Raw genomic sequence first — 3,901 nt, 5'->3', positions numbered from 1 at the left:
TTAAGTTTAAAACATTGTTATTGTTTTGGCTTTCTAGTCTCTGAGAGAAAATGTCACAACCTGGGGCATTTTCGATTTTGATTACAGTAACAAAATTATTTTTTCTACGGTATTGTTTCAATTGGGCTTGGTGGGTCTTGTTTTGAATTTTATTTTAAGACCAAGTAGACAAGGCTTTGCAATGCCGACGCGTAAACAGGAAATAGAGAGTTTAAGAGCATGTGACCAAATACCAGTTTAAGTATATTTCTGTCTTCAGGGCTGTATATAAATCAAGACGACGAGGACTGTGTGCCTCATGAGAACAGCTTTATTTTTCTTTTGCATTACCCAGAATGCTTCGGGAGCCCGGGCTCCCGTTTACCAACAGCAGTAACACTTTACGACAGCAGTAACACTTTTCGACAGTCATACGTCACACTGTTGTAGTTGTAGTTCGCGCCCTAGCATCAGTAGGGCTGGAGAGCTGGTGAGCACCCTAGAAGCAAATGCCACTGGACGCTCAGTCCCCTGGTGGGATTGAGACAGGACTGCTCTGACCGCAGTGTTGGAGGCATCGCAAGTCACGAACGTGGGGCTCTCAAGGTCAAAGTGGGCAAGTACAGGTGGGGAGGTCAGCTGAGACTTGAGCCAGCAGACTGCAGCAGAGCATGCAGGAGACCAGACCCATCTTATTTCAGGAGGGCACACAGCGGCACAGTAGTGTCAGAGTTGAAGGGAAGGAAACGTAAGTAATAAGCATTCATCCCCAGAAACGATGATAGTTGCGCCGGGCAAGAGGGTGCAGGCAGGCGCAGGACCACATCGACGTTCGAGTGCAGCGAGCTCAGGCCCTCAGCGGTCAAGCGGAATCCCACAAACTCAATCACAGGAGCTGCAAACATGTACTTCTCCCCATTCAGCGTGAGGTTGTGACCGGCGAGCACATCCAGCACCGTGGAAAGACGGTCGTCATGTAGGAGAGACGTTGCTCCATGCACCATGATGTCATCCAGGTACACAACTACGCCGGGGATGCCTGCAAAGATAGTGGCCATGATTTTCTGGAAGCAGCTGGGAGCTGAGCTGAGTCCAAAGGGCATCCGGGTGAAACGAAACACGGGACCTGGAGCCATAACGAACAGAAAAGGTAGCTGTTCCAATCATGTTAATTTTAGTGTGTCCATACCCGTACAGCTCCTTTGCTTCCACCCTGATAGTGCATCCGGGAAAGAGTTGCCGGACTGTGGACTCACTGAGAAGAGACCTGGAGGCATCCATGTTCAGCAGCAGTGGTAAACACACGTCTTCCAGCTCCATAGTGCACCAGGTGAAAGGTTTATTGTTGGCGCCCACAGAGTGAATGGTGGTTGGGCTTGATGAGCGAGATAAGTGGCGCTGGGCTCTTGTGGAAGCAGGTGCTGAGCGGCACACTTTAGCAAACTGATTAAGTCTACCACAGCGCTGACATCTCTGTCCCGCGGCTGGGCAGGTCGATGCACGTGTGGCGTGGGAGGATGAGCCACAGTTCTCGCATGGCCGGCATGCTGAGGCAACCTGGTGTCCCACGACGTTAACCTCAAGCTTGTTGTTAGGATAAGTGGGGCCGGGAGCCTGGTCTGCCAGGTCACAGTCTGTGCCAGCGGAGTGGAGAGAGAAGGAGCCGGGCCTGTAGCCATTAGCCGCGAAGCTAGCTGAGCAGCTGACTCAAGCTGAAACGCCATTTCCACTGCCTTAGACAGAGTTGTATTGTCCGGTGCCATAAGCAATCTCTCACAAAGTTTGTGATCAGCTGTGTGTTCAGCTAACTGATCCTGAATAAACTCGTCTTCTAGGTGTTCAAATTTGCAAACACTAGCTAAGCATCTGAGGTCCGTGATGCACTAATGGACGGACTCAACGGGTTGGCACTGTCTAAAGATGATCCGTTGGACGATAACGCTCTGTGGAGCAGCAAAATGTCCAGCCAGCAAGGCTACACTGTCCCCAAACTTATCCGCGGGCCCCGAGCGTGCGGAAAATACGTTGTCCCTTGTTTCCCAGGCTGTGGATGAGCAGGGCTTTTAGCCTAGCGTCGCTAGTATCAGCTCACCCGGGAGCAGCGATAAACGTCTCAAAAAACTCAAACCATGGGATCGGCGGCTCGCTCGGCAAAGCGAGGAACGGAGAAAGTGGTGAAACTGGAAAAAACTCCATCATCGTCGCCAATATTTTATATAAATCAGCTGTTCGCATGTGCCTCATGCGAACAGCTTTATTTTTCTTTTGCATTACCCAGAATGCCTTGGGAGCCAGGGCTCCCATTTACCAACAGCAGTAACACTTTACGACAGTCAAACGTCACACTGTCTTGACACACACACATACACAGGTTGCTGTGGTACATAACAAGGGCAGTGTCCATAGTCTCAATATTAATCTCCAGCCAAAACTTTTCTAGAAGAATGATGAGTGGACACAAAATAAATGAATATCTTGGGGGAAAGAGCATAGAAGCAAACAAACTATTGAGTACATTTAGTCACCTGTCATTGAGGTCACACAGTCCATCCATTCATGCATCTTCAGTTGGGATTGCGTGGGCAGAATTCTTAGCACTGAAAGCAAAGAAATCCCTCTCCCCAGCCACTTTGTCCAGCTCTAACCGGGGATTCCGAGGAGTTACCAGGATAGATTTGAGACATAATCTGTCTAGCTTTTTCTTGATCTTCCTCGGGGTCGCCTACCGAAGCGACGTGCCCTGAACACCTCAGCAGGGAAGTGTCCAAGAGACATCCTAATCAGGTGCCAGAGCCACCTCATCTGGCTGTTCTCAACGCAGAGGAGTACTGAGCCCCTCTCGGATGGCTGAGGTTCTAGAAAATTCTGAGCTCCTAGAAATTCTGTATTCTTCTACAAGTCCACAGAGCACATTTGGACTGGTTGGGCAAACAACAGCAACTCTCCTCTCCAGTACCCCTGGATAGACCTTTCCACGAGGCTGAGGTCAGACAGTATTAAATAACTTACCTTAAGTCATTTTGTGTTATGAAGTTCATATAAAGGGGGCCTTGATGACATACACAAGTGTCATACCCATTCAATTTTTGCTGTGGTATGCTTGCTCACTTGTTCTTTGCCCATCCACTCAAAAAATATGATCACGTTCACAGTCAAGTTGCGGTTGTGGTACGAAAGAAATACTAGATCAGGCTGCACTGACTTACAAATGACGCTTACGGATAGAGTGACCTAGAAAAGTTCACTGTTAAGGCCCACTGCTAATATTCTCATATCAAAGGTTAGTCATGACATGATTTTGTATCAGCAATGAGGGACAATTTGCTCCCAAGAAGCATCAAAGTCTTAAGGCCTAAAGGCATCACATTCATTAAAAGTTACTCGAGGATATAAGGCCTTACCATCAAGAGGGCAAAATGTTCCTGGTTTTTAATCAAAGTAATGATGAAATTAGTTCAGAACAAACAAGAAAGACCCCAAAAAGGCAGTCTTGTGTTTCAATGCATATGTCTCCATTATCAGGCTTTGAGACACACTGTGACATAAAATTCACAGAGGTTACATGATGTCCCCTCAAGGGATATCTATATGAGTAAGCATGTCAGTACAGTGATCAATGTTTCTCCCAAGTTTTTGACAAAAGTCACAAGTATAATCTGATATGGACAAGATTTGTCTTCTTTACACTGACTTTATGAATGTGAAGTAACATTTATATCCATAATATGTTAGGGGTTTTAGAGGACATGGGCTGATTGTAAACTTATTGCAGTTTCTTTTTGTGACAAGAGAGAACTGACTCATAGTGTAAAGCACTACACCACAACAGGAAGTATCCTGTAGTAAAAAACAATTCCAAAGCCATTTTTTCAGAAAGAGCCGTCAATCCATAGAAACTTCTAAGTTGAAAGTGAGATACAGC

This window comes from Gouania willdenowi, chromosome 3 (assembly GCF_900634775.1).
Source record: "Gouania willdenowi chromosome 3, fGouWil2.1, whole genome shotgun sequence".
NCBI classification, from domain to species: Eukaryota; Metazoa; Chordata; class Actinopteri; order Blenniiformes; family Gobiesocidae; genus Gouania; species Gouania willdenowi.
The sequence above is the reverse complement of the archived record's forward strand: the minus strand, read 5'-3'. Positions refer to the sequence as shown.